Source organism: Pan paniscus, chromosome 16, assembly GCF_029289425.2.
Source record: "Pan paniscus chromosome 16, NHGRI_mPanPan1-v2.0_pri, whole genome shotgun sequence".
NCBI classification, from domain to species: Eukaryota; Metazoa; Chordata; class Mammalia; order Primates; family Hominidae; genus Pan; species Pan paniscus.
Window position 1 is genome coordinate 51390165 of NC_073265.2, and position 26693 is coordinate 51416857.

General features: G+C 41.8%; 1 long non-coding RNA gene across 1 annotated transcript; it reads right to left on the reverse strand.

Moving 5' to 3' along the window:
- Positions 1-2471: 2471 nt before the first annotated feature.
- On the reverse strand, positions 2472-25021 carry LOC129393955 (uncharacterized). The gene is made up of 5 exons (XR_008621080.2): positions 24923-25021; positions 21702-21764; positions 11379-11456; positions 9544-9647; positions 2472-6535 (listed from the first exon to the last, which is right to left on the reverse strand). It is a non-coding gene; the product is annotated as an uncharacterized LOC129393955 (long non-coding RNA).
- Positions 25022-26693: the final 1672 nt, after the last annotated feature.

Sequence of the window (26693 nt, forward strand, 5' to 3'; positions counted from 1 at the left end):
CTCCAGTTTCAGCTTAGAGATATAGAGAGCTAAAAAAAAAAAAAAAAGGATGTTCTCCCTTTTACTAACGAAGAAAAAGATGGACACGCTGCAAACTAATGACTTTTCTTGAACCGGCAGAGAATTAAAATTGCAGGGCAAATAATTAACCTAAAAACTAGAGAGACAATTACCTGTAGGGAGAAACAAGACCTAAGCATTTGTTACCTGGAATAAATGCTGTCAAATGTCGTATAAAACAGAGGACATTCAACTAGAAATTTTTAACAAATTGTGGGTCGGTATGAGTGTGAAGCCCTTGGAGACAAAGATGCGGGGTGATATTCCAACTTTTTGCTGGTCTCTCTTCCAGGAACTCCACTAGGCTCTCACAGAGGAGACGGGGAGAAGCATGAGAAAGTCCATCTTCTAGGGTTGGAGGGCAACAGCAGCCACTGCAGAAGCTCCACCTAGACTATCTTCCCTACTTTTGCAAAAGAAGGAAAGTCTCAGTCTATATGGGGAAGGTCATCAAAACCTGTACCTGAGGGCACTGGTGGAAACCCACTTCAGCTAGGGGAGGCAAGCATGTGAGTAAGGATAGAACAGTAATACAAGATAGGCCCAGCTTTATGTCTGGAGGAGAGGCGGGAACACCTGTGAAAGCCACAGTTTGGAAACCCACAGGTTTCCTGTTCACAGTACCTGTGGTTCACAGATTTAGTCTCAGCTTCACAGACTAGGCTTAATCAGATCATCGGGGTATACCTTCTTCCCTGCCCCTTAACTCCACACCAACAAGCATCAAGTAGAAATAACAGAAGAATGCAGCTGGGAGAGCTGCAGCAGCACACACTTAACTAGGGAATGGTGTAGAAGAAAGATTCAAAGACAAGCAAAGAGACTAAAATAAGGTATCACTAGAGGAATTTGAAGCCGCTGATGCACAGAGGTAACCCAGGCAACAACAGTTTTTAAATCCAGCCCAATTCCTTACTAGAGTAACACAAGGCTCCACACTAACGGCTAAGCAAAAGGAAAAGTATACTGGTCCCCAAGCATAAAAGCTATTTACATCAGTGCCTAATGTTCTATTCAACATGTCTGGATTTCAACAAAAATATAGGCGCATACAAAAAGGCAAGAAAAAACAATCTGAAGAGACAAAGCAATCCTCAGAACCAGGCTCCAATATGATACAGAAAATGTTAAATTAACTATGATTAATATGTTAAAGATGCTAACTTAAAAGGTAGATAGCATGCAAGATCAGATAGGTAATTTCAGGAGAGACAGAAACTGTAAGAAGGAATCACATGAAAATGTTAGAAATCACAAACGCAGGGATTAAACTGAAGAACACTTTTGATGGTTCATTGTTAGACTCAACACAACCAAGAAAAAAACCCTATCCATTTGAAAACATATCAAAAAATTATGCAAACTGAAACACAAAGAGAAAAAAAAGAGTGAACAAAAAGAATAGAGTACCCAAGAGTTCTGGACAACATAAAGTGGTCAGACATGCCCATAAAAACTCTAGAAGAAAAAATAGTGAATGTGGCAAAACAAATATTTGAAATAATAATAGCTATGAATTTTCCAAATTTAATAACAGACAGCAAAACACAGATCCAAAAAGCTCAAAAAACATCAAGCAAGATTTTTTTTTAAAAGACACACACACCTCACACCTAAGAATATCATATCCAAACTGCTGAAAACCAAAGAAAAAGAGAAAAAAAATTAACACATCCTGAGAAAAAGATACAGGATAGAGAAACAAAGAAAAAAATGGAGCAGACATCTTATCAGACCATTCAAACAAAAAGACAATGAGATGACATCTTTGAAGTGCTGAAGAAAAAAAAATCTGTTAACCTAAAATTCTTTATCCAGTGAAACTGTCCTTCAGCATGAAAGAAAAATAAACTTTCTCAGATAAACAACAACTGAGAGAATTCATTTTTAGCAGACCTACACTACAAAAAATATCAACGGAAATTCTTCAAGGAGGAAGAATGTGATACAGTTAAAAACTTGAGCGCTCGGCCAGGCGCAATGACTCACGCCTGTAATCCCAGAACTTTGGGAGGCCAAGACGGGCAGATCACCTGAGGTCAGGAGTTCGAGATCAGCCTGGCCAACATGGTGAAACCCTGTCTTTACTAAAAATACAAAAATTAGCCTGGTGTGGTGGCACACACCTGTAATCCCAGCTACTCGGGAGACTGAGGCAGGAGAATCGCTTGAACCTGGGAGGCAGAGGTTACAGTGAGCTGAGATCATGCCACTGCACTCCAGCCTGAGTGACAGAGAGAGACTCCATCTCAAAAACAACAATAACAACAACGAAAACCTTGGAGCTACACAAAGAAATGAAGAACATCAAAAATGTAGTAAATGAAGGTAAAATAAAATATTTTCCTTATCTTTAATTGCTCTAAAAATTTGACCATTTAAAGCACTAACAATAACAATGTAGTTTGTGTTAGGAGAAAGGAGAATATGTAAAAGTGAAATGTATGATGACAGTGGCACAAGGGATAGGAGGTGGGAACAATGGAATTTTAAAATGTTCAGTTAAACCCAGAGAAGGCAAAAAAAAAACTTGGGGGAAAAATAAGCAAATGAAACAAATTGAAAATAGCTAGCAGGATAGTAATTTTTAACCCAGTTGCATCAATAATCACTTGAGATGTGAATAATTTAAACACACATGTTAATCTCTGATAAGAGATTGTCAGAGTAGATTTAAAAAGCAAGAGCTAACCATATTCCAGTTGCAAGAAATCTGCTTTAAATATAAGGATACAGGTTAATAAAAGGATGCACAGCAATATACCATATAAACACTAACCAAGAGAAAGCTGGAGTTGCTATGTTAATTTCAGATCAAGTAGACTTCAGAACAAGGAATATTATCAAGATAATATTATAAGATTATAAAGGGGTCAATTATCCAAAAAGACATAATATGCACATAACGAAAGTACTTTACATGAGCCAAACACTGAAAGATCTGTGGATATGAATACACAAGTCTGTAAGTCTAGTTGAACATTCAGTAATGGATAGAAAATCAGCAAGAATGTAGATTATCTGAAAAACACTATCAACCAACTTGATCTGATTCATACTGACAGAACACCCCAGTATGGGTGAATGTACCAGACAGTCCAGATTTCAAGTTTTAGTTTGAACAGTGGGGATTGGCTCCTGCAGCTTTCCTTGCTGGTTGACGGAAGCCTGGACTCACTTGTGGCCTTTATTAAATCAAGTTGAGTTGCCAACACTTCCTTTATAAAATACAGAAGGAAGAATCCAAAGGCTTAGGGGAAAAGTAAAGTGAGAATGAATTTACTATGGGGGATCTGCTCAGCCACCCCCTCATTATGACCCCTGGAGGTCCCAGAGGGCACTGTCATCAGCAAAGCCATTCATTGGTGAGGAGTGTCTGGCATCCATTAAAGCACCTATGGTCACTGTCATCCACACCTGGGAGGATGAAGTAGGAGGTGCTCTGTTGACATGGACTCCTGATTTCAGTGAGCTCAGTGGGCGTGATGGGATCTCAGAGTGGCAGAGGCAAGCTCTGCATGGTCACCAGACTGGGCAGCAGGGAAGGAGTGGAAATCAAGAGGGCTGACCCTGCAGGAACTTTGGTGGTGGCTAGTTGGTCATGTGTTCCCTAAGACTGAAAAGATGGGAAGCTGCAAAAGCTACACTTGATCTGTATAATAATACAAAAAAAATCTAGATTTTATGATCAGTCATATGGTTGACCCATGACTGTGAAAAGTTATGGATCAATTCCCAGATTTTATCCCAGGGATCAGCAAACCTTTTCTGTAAAGGGTCAGATAGTAAATAGTTTAGGCTCTGAGGGCCAAATGTCTCCATCATAGCTACTCAGCTCTGATGCTGTAGTACAAAATCAGCCTTAGACAGCGTGGAAAGGAATAAGTGTGGCTGTGTTCTTATGAAACTTTATCTGTGGTCACCGAAATGTAGATTTCATGTCATGAAATATTATTATTATTTTGATTTTTTTCAACCATTTAAAAATGTAAAAATTATCCTTAGCTTGCAGGCCATATGAAAACAGGAAGCAGGTCAGATTTGGTCTGTGAGCTGTAGTTTGCCAGACGCTGTACTAGTGGTCCACAGACTTGATACCCCTTGGATACTAACCCCAGCTGGAATCAATCCTGGATTTGCCAAGTCCCTTTAGATGCCATATTTTCAACTGCCAGCCCTTCATTAATGGCCTCTTCTTCTCTCCCAAGAATCCCAATGATGTGCCCAAATGAATCACAGCTGTGCTTCGAGTTCTGGGTGTTCCTCCAGCCCGATGACCCTATTACTTACCTCCAGTGATACCCTTTCCCGTACTTTTCCCTGTCCATGAAACCTTTTCCTCCCTTCCCACCTAGTCGTTATACCACAGCTGTGCTCCACCATAACCTTAAATGAGCATTAAGAGAGAGGGGCTTACAAAAGGGTAAAGTTGTTTTAGTCTCCTGCTATGATTGATTTGTCCTGGTAATTTGCAGCACTATGATTTCTCCTTAGCCAGGAAGCAGTAGCCTTACTTAGCAGAGTTTAGGGAAAAAACCCCACACAATGTAATACATATTGTTACTTATGGCTTTGCTGATTTTGCTTCTCTGCTCTTCACAGTCTGTCCTTCCTGTACAACAACTATGCAACCTCAGAAAAACTAGTCTTCGGCCCCAAAGATTACTTGTCTGGTTTATCCTACCTGATTTTGTAGCATATTTGCATAATCAGTATTTCTGTATGCCCACTGCTGGATATAAGTACATAGATGAGCATTAAAAATCTGACTGGCTGTCTCTCTTTTATTTTTTTCTCTCTCACATGGTTTTTTTTTATTTATTTTATGTAATGTTACTTTAAGTTCTGGGATACATGTGCAGAATGTGCAGGTTTGTTGCATAGGTATACATGTACCATGGTGGTTTGCTGCACCTATCAACCCGTCATCTAGGTTTTAAGGACCACATGCATTAGGAATTTGTCCTAATGCTCTCCCTCTCCTTGCTCCCCACCCCTCAACAGGCCCCAGTGTGTGATGTTCCCCTCCCTGTGTCCATATGTTCTCATTGTTCAAATCCCACTTATGAGTGAGAACATGCGGTGTTTGGCTTTCTGTTGTTGTGTTAGTTTGCTGAGAGTGATGGCTTTCAGCTTCATCCATGTCTCTGCAAAGGACAGGAACTCATTCTTTTTATGGCTGTATAGTATTCCATGGTGTATATGTGCCACATTTTCTTTATCCAGTCTATCACTGATGGGCATTTGGGTTGGTTCCAAGTTTTTGCTATTGTAAATAGTGCTGCAATAAACATACGTGTGCATGTGTCTTTATAGTAGAATGATTTTTATAATCCTTTGGGTATATACCCAGTAATGTGATTGTTGGGTCAAATGGTATTTCTGGGTCTAGATCCTTGAGGAATCACCACACTGCCTTCCACAACGGTTGAACTAATTTACATTCCCACCAACAGTGTAAAAGTGTTCCTATTTCTCTACAGCCTCACCAGCATCTGTTGTTTCCTGACGTTTTAATGATCGCCATTCTGACTGGCGTGAGATGGTATCTCATTGTGGTTTTGATTTGCATTTGGCTAATGCCCAGTGACGATGAGCTTTTTTTCATGTTTGTTGGCTCCATAAATATCTTCTTTTAAGAAGTGTCTGCTCATATTCTTCACCCACATTTTGATGGGGTTGTTTGTTTTTTTCTTGAAATTTTGTTTAAGTTCCTTATAGATTCTGGATATTAGACCTTTTCCAGATGGGTAGATTGCAAAAAATTTTCTCCCAATTTGTAGGTTGCCTACTCACTCTGATGATAGTTTCTTTTGCTGTGCAGAAGCTGTTTAGTTTAATTAGATCCCATTTGTCAATTTTGGCTTTAGTTGCCATTGCTTTTGGTATTTTGGTCGTGAAGTCCTTTCCCATGCCTATGTCCTGAGTGGTATTGCCTAGGTTTCCTTCTAGGGTTTTCATGGTTTTGGGTTTTACATTTAAGTCTTTAATCCATCTTGAGTTCATTTTTTGTATAAGGTGTAAGGAAGTGGTCCAGTTTCTGTTTTCTGCATATGGTTAGCCAGTTTTCCCAGCACCATTTATTGAATAGGGAATCCTTTCCCCATTGCTTGTTTTTGTCGGGTTTGTCAAAGATCAGATGGTTGTAGATGTGTGGTGTTATTTCTGAGATCTCTGTTCTGTTCCATTGGTCTATATCTCTGTTTTGGTACCAGTACCATGCTGTTTTGGTTACTGTGTTGGCTCTCTTTTAACACATGCTTCCACAGTTGTAATTCTACGTCTCCATTAGAATCTTCTTTCTTAACTTTTCGGTTTGTTTTGCTTACATGAGGCAAAAACATCTTTTTCTTCCAACCTGCCACACAGCTTGTGGTCCTGATTTCACCCATTTATTCTTCTGAGTTTCTTGACCATCATTTCTGTTTATTTCTATTGCTACCATCTTGATTTCACTTCTCCACTCTTCTGCACACTGTAGTACACATGATACAAAGTGCACAGATTAGGAAAGAAAAGACCTATTGAGTTCTAGTCCTGGCTTAGTTATTTGGTATCTATGCAATCTTAGCAAATCATGCACCTCTCTGAAATTCAGTTTATCAACTGAAAAATGGGCTAATACTATCCCTGCCTATTTCACTGGATTGTAGTGAGAATCAAATGAGGCAACACATGTCCAGGTGTTTCCTAAAACACTATTTATTTTTTTCTTCCCAACTTTTATTTTAGGTTCAAGGGTTACATGTGGAGTGAGAAAGAGAGGCGTAGAGTCTGCATGTTGGGATTCCCTCTCCAGGCCTTGGGCCGTAGGAAATTCTTTCCTATTCTGCTGATTAACTAATGCAACTAGTTCACTCCAGACCAGGGAGAGGAATAGACCTCCACACTGACACTCCCAGGTCTCCTCTTGGTTTTATTTTAGCAGAAGCCAAACAGAAGTGGCAGCACCTTTGCAGCCTCCCTGTGACCTCTCTGGTTGGGTCCAGTCTGGTCTGAGAGTGTGTTCTGCCAACTTGAGCACTCTAGCGAGAATCAGGAGACTTCGGGGATTTTCCACTGTGTTGAAAACACTTCAGTGTTGCCTAGTGCCAGCACTGCCAGGTCTCAAAGTCTGGAGCCATCTATAAACAAGTTCTAGCCAGATAACTGCCACGAGCCCCCACCCCCCTTAAACTAACAAAAACACTCTTATCTCCCAGCCAAAAAAGAAAAAAATCCCCATCATCGTCCAAATGCACCAACTTCCTATTTTTCCTGGCTGGCTGCCCTTTCTTCTTCATTGCCTCCTCTTCGTTTCCCAGCAGCAGCCAACATTCCCCGCAACTTGATCAGCAGGGCAGGGTGGGTTCTACCCAGTAGTGTGCAGGACATAATGTGTGGGAGGAGACGCTGGAGGGGGCATAGCAGGGCTCCCCCAGTTCTCCAAGAGCCAGAGGCATTTACAAGGCTGGCCTGGGGAAAGAGCCCATGGCCTACTCTAAATAAACACTTCAGATCCTGGATGGAGTCATTGCAAGTCACATGTGTTCGGTGCTTCAGAGTTTACAAAGCTATTTCATACATATTACATGGCCCCATGAGGTCGGATCTTATCTTCAATTCAAAGATGAGGAAACTCAAGCTCAGATAATTTAAATGGCTTTTCTAAGATTATCTAGCAGAGTCTGGAACTGAATTTTGGACTTCTGAGTAAACCCTGTGGACTTGGCCTTACATTTGGCATCACAGAAAGGATAGATGGTTTTGAGAAGTCTCAGGAGACAGGTGTTAGTGAGCGTATGCACACACACAACTCATGGTGCCAATTCCACTTTAAGAAACTCATATTGAATAAGACAAAGCACTTAACAAAGTACCTGACATCATACATTGTCTCACCTGTGGGCAAGACCACCTTAAGATCAACATCAGTTTGTATCAGTGAACCTGATAGCAGCTTATCACACTGAATGGCAATCATTTCTTTACAAACTGCTGTCAGGTTCATTTCCCCTAGGAAATTCAGAGCCCTCATCAGTCTATGAATTACTCAGGAGACTGGACAGAGCCTACTGCACCACTGATCCTAAACACATTTTTTGTGTGTTTGTAAATTATGAGAATCATGAGGACAGATAAACTGCCACTTCTGTCACCTTGCTCAAATATTATGCTTATATTAATTATGCTCATGATTCCCCAGGTCAGGCCAACAGGATGAGGGTGCATGGAGCTGGTGGGCCAGAGACACAGTGAGGTGCATTGGGAATAACAGGAGACCAGGGGACCTTGGCTAAGTGTGAAGCCAGTATTGAGACAGGTAGCTAAACAGGAGATGTCTTGGAGTGAACAGAGGAACTCCCAGACTAAAAACTGGCAGAGCTGATGGGCAATGGGAAGCAGGCAGCAGTGTGACAGCACCTATCCTGGAAAAGGAATGCGCTAGGTGGTTGGCCCCAGTTCACTAATTCCCCTACATGCCCCTTCTGGGCAGGGGTAGTTCTATCTGCCCCTTTTTACTGTGCATCATCTTGAAGGTGCCCTGCTTCCTCCAGCCCACAGCTGCAAGAACAAATCTGTATGTGCAATGCAGATAATTCCTTTAAGTTACCCTTTGCACTGGGGACTGTCCTATCTCCTCATTGAAGTTGTGGCAGCAACAAGTCACTGGGAAACAAAACAATTTTTAAAAAATCAACAGGGAGCAAAGTAGAATAGAAATCAGTGCCACCCTATTGGGCAACTAGGAAACTCATTGCTTTTCTCTTGGGCTCTGGGTTTTGGTGGTGGTGGTGATTTGTTTTGTCTTGTTTTTAATGTCTCTGTAGTTAAAAAGTCTTGGAGACACTTGCAATAAACACCTCAGACAAAGGCCTCTTATCAGATCCCAGGACCCAGCAGGGCATAACCTGTGAGAACATCCCCATGAGCACCGAAGGGAGGCATTGTCTGGTGAGCACGCATGCTGTTCACCTGGCACAGCCCAGGCAAATGCTGGCAGTGGAGGAGACGTGCGGATGCTCATGTGAAACTCTCAGGGCATCCCAACCAGTAAGCAGAGCCTGGGGAGTTGGAGGCCCAAATCTGAGAAAGGGAAAAGAGGTCTGTCCTCAAGTTCTGGATCAGAGCCCTTGAAGACAACAGGAATCTGGGCAGCTCACTAAAAGAGGGGTTCAGAGGTCCAAGGTCAAAGTTCAGTGATAAGAACAGAAAGTACCAGAGGGGGAAGGCACTTTCTCAGCAAAGAAATCTCAATGCCCAGAATGCAGGGCTGAAGCTGATTGAAAACCAACTATATCCACCTAGATTGGACCAGGTCATTAGGATGCGTGATTCTTATCTGTGGGTAAGAATGAAGTGACACCCCCACCCCACCCACCAGCTATGGAAGAAGAAGGAATTACAGAGACTGGAACCCAGGTAGGACCTGACCATTGAATTATCTCATAGTTAACCATTGAGCTAAAACTCATTTGTAAAACAAGGTTAATGATGACTTACTTTTCTTTCCAGAATTAAATGTCTTCCATGTCAACACTCATGCCGGGATTATACAGACACTGGGACAACCTCCTCCCACAACCAGCCTCCTTCCTTGAGGTCACCTAGGGGAAATGAAGGCATTGGTGACAATACTTTCCATCACACCAGAAGAGATGAGAGTTTAAACACCATTAGACTGAGAAGAGAAACTCGGGGGGCTTTTAACTTCAGTCCAACCAGGGAACCACACTGTGGTAGAAATAGAACTTGCTTCAAACTTCCTGGCTTTGAATCCCAGTTCTGCACCTGACTTGTGAGTCAGCACTGACAATGTAATGATTTCAGCCTGTTTTGGCCAAAGACTCCAAAACAATAAGTGCCCATCACTCCCACATACCGAAGTGAAATACTAGACTGCCTATGCAGGATTTGAGAACGGAAGATTGAGAGACAAAAGCACTTAGGAAAGAAAAGAAATTTACTCTCAAAAGAGCTCAAGGGAGTTAAACTTCAGACAGCTTGGCTTACAAATAAATAAATAAGTAAATAAATAAATAAATACATAAATAAGTCTATGATAGATATTTAAAGGGAAAATCCCTTAACATTAGCAAGGTTAGCTACTTTACATTAGCCTGTTCTGGTGGATTTTCTCATACGATTATCATATCCTCAAAAGTCATAACATATGGTCAGATATCGGTACTACAAAAGCCAGGATAAAGGTTTTTGTTAGAGTCAGGTAAGAATCAAATAACACCCCCAATCCCATCAGGAAAGGAAGGAGTTACAGAGGCCGGAGACCTAGCTTTACTGGAGAAGCTAAAGGCTTGCTAATTTCGGACACCAGAAGCAGAAATGGTGAGTTTATTATTTGTGGTTTATCTCCCAGTGCAACTTGGTTTTATTTTGTTTCCTCCCTGGTTGTGAAAAATGGTGTTCAGATTATTCATGTTAAATAAAAATTATAGGAGGCCACTGTTTTGGACTAAGTTCTTGCACCAGGCCCCAACAGATCAGACTAAAAACCAAAATGGAGTCACCCATGCTAAAGTCCCACATCACCAAGGTGAAACCGAGTTGTCATCTGGCCTTCCAAGAAATCAGGAGAGAAAGATAATAGCCAAATTGCTGAGCCAAAGTGGACCACAGCAGCGTTGCTCCCACTGTAGGTCCTTGGCTGGGGAAAGGGAGATGCTTTATGATTAAAGTTTAGGGATTTTTTTGGTTTTGCATAGCATTGGACATATTAATTATTGATGTGAGACTATTCTGAGGATGAAAGTAACTGGGAACTTTTTTTTTTTTTGAGACGGAGTCTCGCTCTGACGCCCAGGCTGGAGTGCAGTGGCGTGATCTTAGCTCACTGCTACCTCTGCCTCCCAGGTTCAAGCAATTCTCCTGTCTCAGCCTCCCAAGTAGCTGGGACTACAGGCGCCAGCCACCATGCCTGGCAAATTTTTGTATTTTTAGTAGAGACGGGGTTTCACCATATTGGTCAGGCTGGTCTCGAACTCCTGACCTCAGGTGATCCACCTGCCTTGGCCTCCCAAAGTGCTGGGATTATAGGCATGAGCCACCATGCCTGGCCAACTGGAGACTTTTATTATTATACATGGGAGAAGCTATGAGGTCTGCCTGAGAAAAAGCTGGGGAAGAACCAGCCCCACAGCAGGAGTGAAGAGGTAGTGGTAAAATAAACAGTAACTTGCTGTAAGATTGTTCTTATGAGTCCTGCCCTTTCAAATACCAGTTATGGGAGTTTACTAGTTCTCTCTGTAGCTGCTGTAACAAATGACTGCAAATTTAGTGGCTTACAGCAACATAAATTTGCTACAGATTTGCTCTCTTACCATTCTGGAGATCAGAAGTCCAAAGTGGGTTTTACAGGCTGCAGTCAAGATGTGGGCAGGATGCATTCCGCTTGGCAGCTGTGGGGAACAATCCATTATCCTTGCCTTTTCTAGCTTCTGGAGGCCACCTGCATTCATTCCTTCCCCTCAGCATTTGTTTTCACCTTGCCTTCCTCTATCCAGCTGACCCCTTTACCCCACTTCTATGAGAACCCTCGTGATTACACTGGGCTCACCCCAATAATCCAGGATAATCTTCCCATCTCAACAGCCTTAATTTACCACATCTGCAAAGCTCCTTTTGCCACATAAGGTAACATATCTGTGGGTTCTAGAGATTAGGATGTGGATATCATTGGTGGGGGTCAGGGTGGGGGGGATTATACAGGCTACCACAAGTGGATAGGTAAACCTGAAAAAAGTCACTTTGTTCCCTGAGCCTTCATTTTTTCCTCTGTAAAATGGGCATAATAATACCTACTTTACAACATTACAGGATTTAAAGGAAGTCTGACGTGAAACACTTTCTATAGCATCTCAGTAATTTGTTTTGTAAGAATTCATTCTTTTCATCCATTCACTTGATAAATTTATTGAATACCTACTATGTACCAGGTTAGTGTTCAGAGTGCTGAGCTACACATTGCCAAAAAGAGGGAAGACAGATGAGAGCAAGAACTTTGACTGCCCTCAAGGGGGAAGGAAGGGGTGAATGGCACAGTTGAAGACATGGTTTAGAAAAGTGAAGCGACCGCCTGGTTGATTCTGTCAAGTTCTGACAGTCCTTTATCTGAAAGGTGGAGGGACCTAGTTAAAATACTTTAATCATGTCTGCTTTTTTGCTTAAGAAATATTGATCTGCTAATACGATGCAGAAATAAAAATGCACAATATTATCTTGCCTCAGATAGTTGAGATTAATTCAGAGGGCTAAAGGAACTCAGGCAGACCAATAACTGCAGTATGGAAGTGATTTAGTATATAGAAGTATAGTACTAAGGATGAGTTCTAGCTTCAGGTCTAAGGTGTGTATCAATCCTTCCTTGAGTCCTTTACATGGGTAGCTATTAGATATTGAACTAGAAAGTCAGCTATGACTTCACAGAGCTGACTCCTAGGGCAGAACATGAAAATAATTTTTTATTAGATTAAGAAATATGGAGAAGACAAGAGTTCCCGGGGAAAAGAGAAAGCTGCCAAAGAATTGCTAAAAAGATCACAAAAGCTTTGCTGTTGGTAGAATGACAACCTTTCCTAACTAGAGGAGTCTCAAAAATCAATACTTGCTCTAATCAAAGAAGATACCTGACTTCTAAGGGGCAAGTATCATTCCACATACATTTTTTCCCCTCTGAGCCTTGCTTTTTTTCACTTGGCAATATAGATCAAACCTTTCTATTTAAAATAAAGAGCTAAAAAAGACTTTTTTTTTTTAACAAAGAAAAATTCTGAATAATATGTTGTGGGACAAGAGGAAGATGCCAGTGAAGAAAGCAAGAAAGCCAAATATGTGCATTAAAAGCCATGATTATGGCCAGGCAGAGTGGCTCACACCTGTAACCGCAGTGCTTTGGGAAGCTGTGGCAGGAAGATTGCTTGAGGCCAGGTGTGCAAGGCTGCAGTGAGCTATGATCACACCACTGCACTCTAGCCTGGGGGACAGAGAAAGACCCTCTCTTAAAAAAAAAAAAAAAAGTGAATGAGAAACTCCCCCATTTACTATATAGACTGTAACAATATGAAAATGCATAACATTGTACGAAGTATACAGTTGTAACTTTGAAAAGTAACTAAATATATACAAAGGCAAAATAATTACCCCCAGAGGTTCTTAGTTGAAAAGGACCCTTGTTACAAAAGACAGATTAACAAGAGAAAAATAAACCAAAGTTTATGAGCATGTATGTTTCATAAATACATGGGAGACGCCCAGGAAATGAGTAGTTCTGAAAGAGTGGCCTTCAAATTCAGCTTACGTAGCATCTTCAACAAAGAACAATAAAATTTTAGAGAAGTGATAAGATAAGACAAAGGAAAAGGACTTTGAGTCTCTACGGGAAGCAACTTGGAGGAAGGCAAATAGCTGGCAGATGTTAAAAGAAAAACTTAGACAAATTAAATTTAACAGAGTTTAATTGAGCAAAGAATGATTCGTGAATTGGCCAGCCCTCAAACCAAAACAGGTTCAGAGAGACTCTGGCCTGCCTCATGGTAGAAAAAGATTTATAGACAGAAAAAGGAAAGTGATGTACAGAAAACAGAAATGAGGTACAGAAACAGCAGAATTGGTTACTGCTTGGTGTTTGCTTTTTTTTTTTTTTTTTAATATGGTTTGAACAGTTGGCTGCCTTTCATTGGCTGAAACTCAGTGATTGGCCTGAGTAGATTACATCCAGTTAGGTTCACACACCCAGTTAGGTTACGGTTCACTAAGTTTGGAGTTCAGCCTGTAGGCTGAACTTAAAATACATAAAGAGGCAGCATTGGGCTAAACTTAATTTAACACACTAAAGGGTACTTAGCAAACCTTGTTCTTGTAGCTTCCTCTGGTACCATCTCCAGGCAGAGAAGCGAGATACATCTAAAGCTGTCTGCAGTGGTTAACCTTCATTCTCCTTGGCAGAAGATGGGACAGGACACATTCTTTGGAAATCTATGTCCTGCTCTTAGGCAAATAGAGAGAAGAGAGCTTTCCTGCATCTGCTTCTTAATTGTCTTCAGCTCAACAATCCTTCATATTTGGGGGCAGCCTATTCTGGTCTCCCGCATAGACAAAGGTGGCAGAAAATGTGAAAAGATTTTAACAGTTGTGAACAGGTGGTAGGATTGTGGCTTCTCCTTTTGGGTTTCTAACTGTCTAAAAAGTTAGCATAGTCTTCATACTAAAATAATTTCATTACGTTTTTCTGATAAAATGGTACAAATATAGGCATATTGTTTACATCTGCAGACCCTGAAACTTCCAATTCCAATTCCGAAGCTTTTCTACTAGATACCATATCCACTATTGCTATCTTAATTCTTTAAAATTGTACTAGAACTCCTGTTGCTTTTATCAGATCTCCCCCTGGTGTCACCTTTAAAAACTTTTGTCATTCAGGTGAACCTAGCTCTTTAGGGACTATTTTTATTTGAATTAGTAGACATCTTCTTTCACTGTTTTTAGCATTTTGACAGTTTATAAGGAAGCCCTGAAACCCCTATTCAGTCAGAAAACCCCACTTGGAAACAAGGCCACCCTGTTAATACGGCTGTGCAACTATGTCATCAGAATTCTTTTAAACATTTGTAGTTCAAAATATCCCATGAAGATACTATTATATTTACAAAACACTAAAAGAAGTGGAATTGTGATAGGATTATCAAGGGAATTTAGCAAAAACCAACAGCAACAGCAACAGCAATCTTGTTTTTCTGGGTAAGCAGAAATACAGTTGGTTAAGAAATGTAGTTCTTTTGGCTTAGGATTGACGTGGCAATGCGGGCTCTTTTTTGGTTCCATATGAACTTTAAAGTAGTTTTTTCCAATTCTGTGAAGAAAGTCATTGGTAGCTTGATGAAGATGGCATTGAATCTATAAATTATTTTGGGCAGTACGGCCATTTTCACGATATTGATTCTTCCTACCCATGAGCATGGAATGTTCTTCCATTTGTTTGTATCCTCTTTTATTTCTTTGAGCAGTGGTTTGTAGTTCTCCTTGAAGAGGTCCTTCACATCCCTTGTAAGTTGGATTCCTAGGTATTTTATTCTCTTTGAAGCAATTGTGAATGGGAGTTCACTCATGATTTGGCTGTCACGCTACCTGACTTCAAACTATACTACAAGGCTACAGTAACCAAAACAGCATGGTACTGGTACCAAAACAGAGATATAGATCAATGGAACAGAACAGAGCCCTCAGAAACAACGCCGCATATCTACAACTATCTGATCTTTGACAAAGCTGAGAAAAACAAGCAATGGGGAAAGGATTCCCTATTTAATAAATGGTGCTGGGAAAACTGGCTAGCCATATGTAGAAAGCTGAAACTGGATCCCTTCCTTACACCTTATACAAAAATCAATTCAAGATGGATTAAAGACTTAAACGTTAGACCTAAAACCATAAAAACCCTAGAAGAAAACCTAGGCATTACCATTCAGGACATAGGCATGGGCAAGGACTTCATGTCTAAAACACCAAAAGCAATGGCAACAAAAGCCAAAATTGACAAATGGGATCTAATTAAACTAAAGAGCTTCTGCACAGCAAAAGGAACTACCATCAGAGTGAACAGGCAACCTACAGAATGGGAGAAAATTTTCACAACCTACTCATCTGACAAAGGGCTAATATCCAGAATCTACAATGAACTCAAACAAATTTACAAGAAAAAAACAACCCCATCAAACAGTGGGCGAAGGACATGAACAGACACTTCTCAAAAGAAGACATTTATGCAGCCAAAAAACACATGAAAAAATGCTCATCATCACTGCCATCAGAGAAATGCAAATCAAAACCACAATGAGATACCATCTCACACCAGTTAGAATGGCAATCATTAAAAAGTCAGGAAACAACAGGTGCTGGAGAGGATGTGGAGAAATAGGAACACTTTTACACTGTTGGTGGGACTGTAAACTAGTTCAACCATTGTGGAAGTCAGTGTGGCGATTCCTCAGGGATCTAGAACTGGAAATACCATTTAACCCAGCCATCCCATTACTGGGTATATACCCAAAGGACTATAAATCATGCTGCTATAAAGACACATGCACACGTATGTTTATTGCGGCATTATTCACAATAGCAAAGACTTGGAACGAACCCAAATGTCCAACAATGATAGACTGGATTAAGAAAATGTGGCACATATACACCATGGAATACTATGCAGCCATAAAAAATGATGAGTTCATGTCCTTTGTAGGGACATGGGTGAAATTGGAAATCATCATTCTCAGTAAACTATCGCAAGAACAAAAAACCAGACACCGCATATTCTCACTCATAGGTGGGAATTGAACAATGAGATCACATGGACACAGGAAGGGGAATATCACACTCTGGGGACTGTTGTGGGTTGGGGGGAGGGGGGAGGGATAGCATTGGGAGATATACCTAAGGCTAGATGACGAGTTAGTGGGTGCAGCGCACCAGCATGGCACATGTATACATATGTAACTAACCTGCACAATGTGCACATGTACCCTAAAACTTAAAGTATAATAATAAAAAAAAAAAAGAAAAAAAAAAAAGAAATGTAGTTCAAGTAGCCTGTTATCAAGACCCGGTAAGCCTTTTCTGTCTGTTTAATATCCAGTCTTACATCAGTATTTACTCTTAGTATCAACAGTAAGTGGAAATGTAAATATCTTACCGGGAGACTAGGTCCTGCTCACAGTCTAGCAGACGTTTTATTTATTTATTTTTATTTATTTATTTTTTTGAGCCGGAGTCTCACTCTGTAGCCCAGGCTGAAGTGCACTGGTGCAATCCTGGCTCACTGCAATCCCCGCCTCCCGGGTTCAAGCGATTCCCTTGTCTCAGCTTCCCAAGTAACTGGGATTACAAGCTCCTGCCACCATGCCCGACTAATTTTTGTATTTTTAGGAGGGACAGGGTTTCACCATGTTGCCCAGGCTTGTCTTGTACTCCTGATCTCAGGTGATCCACCCACCTCGGCCTCCCAAAGTGCTGGGATGACAGGTGTGAGTCACCATGCCTGGCCTAACAGACATTTTATTGATGTCTTCCTTTAGCTTTCTCAACTTGGCTTCAGAGTCCCCTATTATTTGAAGCAAAAGAGAAAAAAAATGTGAAATAAATTTAAGACATCAGTGTTTTTTGCACATTCTCAGTGCATAACAACCCCTCCTGCAGCTAAAGAAATAAAGAATTATGACTCATTCTCTCAAGTGGTTTTGGCTCTTAAGCTTCTAAAAGATATATCTTTAAATACATTATTTCATCCAATCTCACAAGCACATTTAGGGCATTGTTATTGTCCTGTTTTACAGATAAGTATACTGAGGCTCAGAGAGTTAAGTGTCTTTCCAGTGTAGAGCCCAGGGGCCCCTCAAATCCTAGCTAGGACTCTTTCCATGTTGCCACACTAGGCATAGACAGGTGTCGTCACTATAATAACATGGAGGCTACAAAGAGTAAAGAGCTATGCAGGTGTGAATCTCAGCTGTTCCTTCAGATTCTCCACTGGAGCTTTCATATAGGCTCTTTCTACCTTCCAAGGACATAACTACTTCAAAAGTGAACTGTGATCTTCTCAGAGCTTTGGTGTCTCTCTGGACTTTATGCCTTTGAATTGAGCCAACCCACCTGGCCAATTCCACCCTCCTTTCCTACCCTCACCCTGATTTTGTTCTGGCCTCAGGCTCCCCTTAGGATCTACATCCCTTCTCTGATTCCCTCTGCCTCTAGTACTTGGATGCCCACCAGCTCTTCTTGACATCCTCCTGCTGCTCAGGACCTCCTGCCTGTGACCTCCACAGAGCTTCAGAGTGGAGGCCAGCACCACGTCCTTTGGCCTTCCTAGGCACAAATGAAGAATCTCTACTTCTCTCCCATTATCTCTGAATCATGCCAAGCCAAAGTCCAGCCCTCCCCAACAGTGACAACCATGGACAACCAAGAAGGAGATCCAGGCCTTGTCCTATGCATCCTGAGTCCTGGTGGGACTCAGGAGTTCAAGAGGCGGATTCAGGTGAAGACAGGGGTTCCTTGAGCATAAGGTTTCTGGGAACAGAGGACATGGAGTATTTGGTGAGCAAAACCTAAAGTGTGCATATGCATGACTATAAATGTTGGTGGCCTGAGAAGTGGTGCAAAGCCCAGAGTCCAGCTCTACCTTTAGATCCATCTTCCAGAGAAATCCAAACCCATGGGAGTCTGTGGCAGGGAAGAGCAAGAGCATCTCTACAGTGCTCCTCATGCTTCCTGACTGGACCATGACCCCTGATCCCATATACCTTCCCTTCCCAGTGAGACCCCGTAGATCATGCTTTCAGCTCCATGATTCTTCTCTTGTCATTTTCCTTGCTGGAAAATGCATGGGAAATGCATTTAAATTCTAATGCATCATGACATACAAAAACAGGATCATATTTCACAACAAAACCTGAACTTATTTTGATTCTCACATGCAGGAAACCAGGACAATAACTTTTTTTCATATAGCAAACTACCTAAAAAGTGATTTTTTATCTTTTTTGGAAAACTGATGGAACCAAGACCCATCAATCCATAGCATATATTTATTGGGCATCAACAAAAGGTCAGGTGGTATGCTTCATGGGAAGAAGCGTGCAACATTGGCCTGCCTTTCAGTCTAGTTGTAGTAATAGGATACAGAGGCATGTGGGACCCTTATCACACTGTTACATTGCAATTCAAGGCAGCAGACACTTGTATGGACCCGCCAACCTAGGCTGCTTCTGGTCAAGGCATCCAGAATCTGTCCCAGCAGTGTTGCCCTTGCTCCCAGTTCTCAGGCCCCATCTTGATCTGATGCAAAAGTATGTAACAAATCAGCCATATATGGTGAGGCTCAGCATCTAGTCTGCTTAGCAGTGAGGTTAGTCCAAGGTCTGATAACTGGGTTTCTACTAATGGCTCAGGCCTTGTTCCTTGCATATTGTCCATCCCACTCTGAGGTCTAGAAGTTTTCCCCAACCCCAGTCTTTTATTCATACCACGTACATGTCCTCCTGAACTTCTGAGTGTCCCTCAACCCAGATCGCAAGTTGACAGTCTCTGCCTACACCAGCACGATCCATCTTATGGTGCTTGTGGAAAACCAAGGACAACCAAAACGATAAGGTACAACATCCATTGAGAGCCAAGGGTCTCCTAGTGTCACGTGAGCATCATGAACCTGCCTGAAGTATCACCTGCAGCAGCTGCAAGTCACTGCCCTCAAAGTTGTAACACCCTACTGAGAACAAAGCCAGACGCTGGCTAGGTTTTCACCTCAGCCACCTGCTTCTCTAGAAACTGCCAACTCGGACCAAAGTTCAACCTGGTCATGATTCTGACAAGCAGCTACATTTCTGATAAATAATTAGTTATTAAATTAACTGTGACCTTCATAGCTGCCAGAGAAAACCAATTTACAAAGATTTTTAGAGAGCAGATGTTTTAAGATTTTGTTTTGTTACTCATGTTATTTTCGAAATCATATGATTTTAAGCACTTGATTTTAGATATCATAAAACCTTTCTGTCTGGTGAGATTCCTGGGTAAAGTGTGTGTGTGTGTGTGTGTGTGTGTGTGTGTGTGTGTGTGTGTGTGTATGTGTGTGGAGGGTGGTCTAAGATAAACTCAGTAATTCCATATTTAAATATAGTGAATTCAGAATTTAAACTCAGTGAATTCAAGAGTTTCCACCTCTATCTACTTTCACTCTTCTTTCCAATGAGGAGGTACTGGACCAAGATCCATTGCCTGGGGTGACTGGCTCTGCTGAGCAGTGGCTTAGTGGCCTTCATCTGGTCCCTGTGCCTATGAACTGGCCTCACTGTTGATGCTCATATCCTGCCATGGCCTCTGGTCACTGGGCCCCCATCTGCTTCTTCTTGGTTCTGATGCCAAGCTTTTCTGGATGGGCCAGCGCATTCTCAGTCCCCTCTGAGCCACTCTCAGGGTGCCATGGAGGAATTCTCAGGCAATTTCTCATGCCTCTTGGAGCACGTTACACATAGTGTGCCTCCCCCAAGTCCACAGGCTGGCACTCCTCCATCAGCCATTGTGATCTTTCCATGCAGGCCCCGAGAGGGGGCATTCATCTATTCACACTTTGTTTAATTACCAGTGTAGTCAGAAATCCAGAAAGAAAGGATATACAGATAACACAGATATAAACAGAGGTCTACTTGCCTCCTTAAACAATTTACTGGAAATAATATGATTATACATGTTTTAATCTGGAAATATTTATTGAGTCCTACTATGTGCCAAGTACTGTTACAGAGAATGGGGATACAGTAAAAAGCAAGACAAGACAAGAATCCTGAGCTCACGAGAATTAGATTCCAATGCATTAAGACACACAGAAAATAGGATCTCATTTCACAATGAAAACTAAGCTTATTTTGATTCTCACTCCAACAACCCATGAAATATTAAATTTCCCCCAAAAGAGGAAAGGCTTGCAAGCTGTGTAAGTTCTAAGCCAATTCTCATGATGTAAGAGTTATACATTCCCAGAACTGTGCTGTGGGTTGCTTTCAGAGTTTTGAAAAGTGCAGAAATGACCTCCTTTTAAGACAACATGAATAGTTATCCATTATTTGATTTTAGATATCATAAAAGCTTTCTGTCTGGTGGGATTCCTGGGTGTGTATATGTGTTTTGGGTCTAAGGTAACTTGGTAATTCCATACTGAAACATAGTGAATTCAGAATTTAAACTCATTTCAAGAATTTCCACCTCTATCTACTTTCACTCCTCTTTCCAATGAAGAGGTGCCTGGACCAAGAGCCATTACCAGGCACCAGGCCAGGGTCTTTGCATATATTATCTCTAATTCCTAGTGCAACTCTAAGTAAGGTGAGTTTCATTATTATCAGCCCTACTTTGCAAATGGGAAAACAGGGGCTGATTGAGTTTAAGTAAGTTGCTTGAAGTCACCCTGGTATGAAGTGGATGAGCCTTAATGGAACATAGATGGCCTGATTTCACTCTGCCTTCCCACAATTAGTAGGCAAATCCATTAAAAATTTTAAGTAGAAATTTTTGGAGTGTTCCTTTAAACAAAAACTTTGCCCTTTATATTTAAGAGTGTATATGTGTGAGCTGGAGGAATGAGGCTTGGGGAGGAGAGGATGAAATAGACAAAGTTAGTGAACACTAAAGTTTGTGAAAACACTCACAATTGAGGATCAGTGAAAATGATAAAGCACGTCAGAAAGCATAATGTTAGGAAGACATAAAAACAGAACCCATTTTGCAAATGTTTGGTTCCAGCTAAGCCTCTGGGAACAGATCTTGAGGAGGCAGGGAGGAGATAGGAAGGCAGGCCCAGGGCAACTGTGCTGTGGACACTCATCCAACACCATCCTTAACCCATCCCTCCTCCTCACTGTGTGCCTTCTTCCCTTGTTCCCCATGGCCCAACACTGAACGTGTCTTCCACAGTCCCCATTTAGCCAGCCTTCCTACAGGACTGCAACCTCTTTTCTTGGATCCTCAATCTTGGTCCCGGACCCAATCTCCTAGGGACATGCACGTTACCCCTGGACCATTCCATCTGTCCAGGTTTCACCACGTATGCAGTAGGCCCACACCTCTGGGTTTATCTCAACGAAAATCATATTACCCACCTGAGCCATCTTCCCTCATGGAGCGCTCAAAGTGTGCAAAAGGAAAGCTGCCTGCAAGCCAGACTTCATCGGGGAGGGTCCCAGGGAACCAAGAGAGAGAAAGCAGTTGGTAAGAACAGCAGGGTCTGCCCCACCCATAAGGGGGCCCTTGAAAGCTAGATCTAATCAGAGCTTCATCTTTGCATCTGCCTCTGTTGGGCATCTCTCACTTTGTCCTGCTTTGTAGACATGTCTTTCTCTTTCATAAGATTATAAGTTCCTTGAAGTACTTACTTACACAGTAAGTGTTCCCTAAACCTTCTTTAATACTCCATTAATATTCTCTCCTCTTGAGAAGAGGAGGCACTCCAGAGTGGCCTATTGTACAAGGAAAATGCAGTCTGGATAAACAGCAGCAGAACATCAGTAAACCTCCCTCCTCTCCTCCAACCAGCCTCACCTGATCCTTTCCCTTTCTGGATTTCTGTTCATTGGAACTAAAGTGATATCATGACCATGACCACATTATGGTGAATGGAAACACAAAGAACAGAACTGATTAGGCTGTTTGGAGTTTCCTGTCACATGATCTATATGGAAACAAAGCCACATCAGATGTTCCATTCACAGCTCTTAAATTTTCCTATGCTTTTATCTCAAGTTATTTGTCTTACAAATTATTTTCATTTGTTCCCTTTCTAAGGGAAAATGTACTTACTATTTTATTTTTTAACAGCATCCTTATAATATCCATCTTTGGAAAAAAATTCTGGAATATGGGCAGATATATTTGATTCCTGGTATAGTTACAGCACTAATACCTCATAGTAAACTGCATTAGGACATTTTCTCTAAGCCTTGATTTATGCAGAATTTACATTTTCAGGCTAATGCCTGGAAAAAAATTGTGAGATGAGTGAAGTTTGTTCTTAATATCCTTCCTACTCTACCATCCCACTGTTCCTCAAACCCCCACCTCCACCCATTTCTGCCTGCAGCAGGTACCTCAGCTCTCATGCCCGGAGTCTTCTACAGGGGAGAAAAAGTGTTAAGAGCTTGATCTCTGCGGCCAGCCTGCCTGGGTTCAAATGCAAGTTCTAACCTCTCACTAATTGTTGAATGGTCTCAGCAACACTAGACCTTTCTGTCACTTACTTTATTCATCTGCAAAGCAGGAATAGTAATAGGCTACCTCAAGGATCAAATGTCTTAATAGATGTAAAGCACTTAGAACCATGCCTTGCACTTAGAATGCACTGATTAATAATGTTACACTCTTATCCTTCCTGTTCTAATCCCTGATTCCTATGATACTGTTTGACAGCTGCACTGACACACTGTGGCATGGACCTCTTCTGACAGCCAGCCCCTCCTCTTTTCACTTGCCTGTCCACTTGCACCAACCACTCCTTTGCCAATGACCTTGACTCCCTTGCCCTCTTGCCTATCTTTGCTCCAATGCAGCTGTGGATATGGGCTGCACCCACCAGCTGCAACTTGACCTCCCCTGCCCTGCTTACTGGGAAGCCTGCAGCCTATCCCAAAAGGTGCCTACCGCAGAAAGCCTTCAGCCCCAAGTAGTTTTGATGGGCCTCAGTATAGGCTTCCCACCTGGCAGAGGGAGTAACATAAGTTGTAAGCCTGATCCTGCAAAGCCAAGAGTGGTTCTGCTCTGGAGCCAAGAGACACCCTAGCACTGTCCTTTTTCTCCCTTTCAGAGGACCTCAATTCCAGAGGCAAATCTTCGGCCTTTGTCACATGGGACAGAGTCCAAAGCCTCCTTGCTGAGATTCTGGGGAGAAACTAGCTCATACCAGTGTATGAGTTCCTCCATTACAAATTCTTCTCCCCTTGCTTTGAGGAGGGGCACAGCCCAGGACATCTCAAAGGGCTGAAGTTTCCTTATCTGTTAATCACGCCCTTCCATAGAGTAGAATCTGCCCCTCACCTGGCTCCTAGGGTCCCTCCAGCAACAACCTCTCCATTCCCAGCATTGCTCCACAACCTTTCCCCAGCACCCAGCGGCCCAATGTTCTGATGCAAAGGACCTGGGCCTCGCACAGAGGCCCTCTCCTCACATTCTGTTCTCCCAGAGACAGGAACATTCACATAAATGAGACTTGCAGTCCCTGGCACAGGCCATCACTCCAAGGCCAGGGCATTGAGAGGATGTGCAGAATTAGCCTCAGGACCTCATAGCAGGTCAAGATCAGGCAAAGTGAACTCAGAATTATCTGAGCCAGAGAATGGGGTCAACACTGGGATGGGGTCAGGAGCCAGGACATAGTCCCCCTCAGGCAAAGTCAGCCAGAAGACCCTGGTTTCTAGACATCTGGCTAAGAACGGGGCCCCACTCAGATTCTGAATTCTTCAGATGTCCCTTCAGGTATCATGGAAACAACTTGACTGGGTGCTTGATATATGTTGAAAGGTTTGGAATAGGCCAGTATTTTACATAATAATTTTTATGATTCTTAGAAAAACTCCCCAAAATAGATGATATTACATCCCTATTCCAAAATGAGGAAACAGAGGCACAGAGAAAAAAAGTAAACCCTTGAAGGTCACATGGCTCATAAGTAAAGAAAAAACAGTTGGATTCCAAAATCCATGCTCTCAACCACTACCTTGCACAACCTGGGTTGCAGGAGCAGCTCTGCAATTGCTTAGCTTGAAAATCTAGGCTTATTTCTGAGTTTCGGTTTTCTCTTTGTACTTCCCTCCCAGGTAGAAGATTATGAGAAATAAATAAATAAATTGGTGCATAAACTCCTTACCATGATACCTTAATAGTAAACATGCAATAAATGTTATCAACCCCAACAACATCATATAATTACTATTACTTGTGCCAAATACCCACAGATGGATCTTGTCAGAGTTTGCCTGCCTCACCCTTTCCTCTGCCTGTTTCCCTGCACTAGCATAGACCCCTGACAGCTCCCAGTTACTCCCAGGCTGCCTCCACCCCAGTTTCCAGTCTTTATTAAAGACAGACCTCTTTTGATCTGTAAAATAATCCTATGATGTAAATAGAGCTAAGATTTAGCAAGATTAAGCGCCTTGCCCAAGGATAATTGTTTCTGATTCTAAAACAATCTCTATAAAATCAAGTACAGTGTTTTAATTATTTTTTCAATTGGAAACTCAGCTTTGAAACAAAATTATGAATAAAGAAAAGCTTTGCCATGGGTCCCACCATCCTACCACAGTAGTCATACTCATGTTTCTGTATTACTCACCAGGCTTTGCCCACGTCTGAAGAGGCTGACTTCTCTTCTGCAGATTCACTGCCTGCAGGAGACAGCTGATAGCACAGCTCACTCGAGTGAGGACTGGCCCCAAAATCCCACCGAGAGATTCTAGAGTGATGATGAGAGAGATCCAGAATGACTCTAATTTAACCTGAGCAGAAAAATATAACTAAACTAGAATAGATAGTAAGTCGAAACAAGCATCCCTTTAGAAGCAAATCAGAGTCTCTTTGTGCCATTATTTCCTCCTAAATTACACTATATCAAATTCTCTCCTATGAGCTGTTAAAATTATGTAGGCATATAACCTAGTCATATATTTATTAATTATTCAGTAAGCCAAAACCAAAGAAGAAATATGAACTTTAATCCTGTCCTTTTCTTTTTCCCCCATATCATTGACCACATTAAGTCTCTTTTTTCAAATTTGTCTTTTTTTTTTTTAGTTAGGAGAGTTTTGGAAATAAGGATCTCCTACAATAAATTTTACATAGAGTGGTAGAAATTTGTGACCATCTACTGTCAGTGTAGGGACTGACACCATTTGAACATCTTCTTATGGAATACGGGTTAGGTAGAAGAAAAATGGGGAAGGGAGTTAAAGATGATAAAACTCTAGGTTGGCCTGAGTGTCCTCTCACTTCTCGCCGACTACCTGAAGCTAGCTACAGGTGATCTTCCGACATTTTGTCCATTTTTGATCTGATGACCAATTGCCCAACACTGATGCATTTCATGTATATTCATGGCAGGCCTACCTCCTATACATACAGCTTGGTTAGAGGGTATTAACAGGAATACATAAAGAGGTGTAAGAAATGCACCCTGATTCAAGGAGCTTACAGTTCAACTGGGACCAGAAGACCTGGGATTGATTCCCAGCTCCTTCACTTACTACCTGGGTTAGCATGAGCAGTTGATTAAAATTCATTTTCTGTAAAATAGAGCAAACAATAATAATAGTGTCTATACCTGACAAAGGGTTGCTGCTAGGGTCAAAAGGGGTACATTTTGTGGAAGCACTTTACACATAGGAAGTGATATTCAGAAAATTATTATTAATATGTACAGAAGGTATATATACCAGTCAAAACAGCACCTCTCAGGCTGTCATCATTTTACAAGTTTGGATCTTCTAAGATGATCCTTTCAGAGACATATTTCCTGCAAGATGTGATGCGTGCAATTCAGGTTAGCTGCCGTCAGGTACACGGTCTTACCTGAAAAAGTGGTTGACATTTTGACACAGTTTGCAGGCCAACCAAATGATCTGTGTCAAAATTAATGCACCAGGCAGGAAGAATGGCAGCCTGGTCTGAGCAGCAGAAAGTGACTAACTTCGCCAAATATTTATTGAGTGACTTCTATGCATCATGCACTGCGCTGGGAATGAGAAGACAAAAGGCATGATCCCTGCCCTCAAGGAACTTACAGTTTAGTAAGGCAAACTGACAATTACAATAGGACAGTTGTACAATAGGGTTGTATACAGTCTGATGGGCCCAAAGGGGAAGAGTCCCCACCTTGGAGACTTGGGGTGGGAGGGACCTTTCCAGGGAGGTTGCTGTTTGAGCTGGAACCTGCAGAATAAGCAGGAGTTTTGAGGCAGATTAATAGTGGACTGACACTCCCAGAAGAAGCTTCACAAACTCCAAGCTTTTCTAGTGTGTTTTCCCCTAGATGAGCCTTTTCCAATTAGGAGAAGACTTCTTATATGAGTACCTCTACTCTTAGCTATCTGCTCTGTGTATAACATTTT